Below are 362 nucleotides of genomic sequence, written 5' to 3' on the forward strand. Positions count from 1 at the left end.
TTTCAAGGCGCGACTCGAGAGCGGCCTCCCGGAGGCCTGGCCCGGCCTACCCGTCCCGGGTGCCGCCGCGGTCCGCAAGGACAGACTCGGTGAGTGTCCAGGCCACGCCCAGGCGCCCGGCCAGTCTCCCCCTAAATCCGGTAGCCTCGCACCCTTATCGGCTCCGATCGCAGTCTCCTTGGTGCTCCCACCTCGCGGGGTCTCCTCCGCCATGCTGAACTCCCTCTTTCTTCCAACCTTCGGCGATGGCCTTGGGCGCGTCCCCGTCCGGGCCGCGTTCCCCCGCTTCGGGGGCGCGCCTGCACCGCACCCCTTCCCCAGGAAGGCCGGGCACCGGAGTCCGGGAATGCGAACCCCTTTAG

General features: G+C 70.4%; 1 protein-coding gene across 1 annotated transcript in view; it reads left to right on the forward strand.

Annotated features, from left to right (window-relative positions):
- Positions 1-21: 21 nt before the first annotated feature.
- The window catches only part of Bicra (BRD4 interacting chromatin remodeling complex associated protein), a 44,209-nt gene continuing 43,868 nt past the window's right edge, over positions 22-362 (forward strand). The window contains exon 1 of the mRNA XM_010640910.2: positions 22-89. The gene's annotated coding sequence lies outside the window, so the exon portion shown is untranslated. The remainder of the gene's footprint in view (positions 90-362) is intronic.

Source organism: Fukomys damarensis, unplaced genomic scaffold (genome assembly GCF_012274545.1).
Source record: "Fukomys damarensis isolate Sample0158 unplaced genomic scaffold, DMR_v1.0_HiC HiC_scaffold_19, whole genome shotgun sequence".
In the NCBI taxonomy this organism is placed as follows: domain Eukaryota; kingdom Metazoa; phylum Chordata; class Mammalia; order Rodentia; family Bathyergidae; genus Fukomys; species Fukomys damarensis.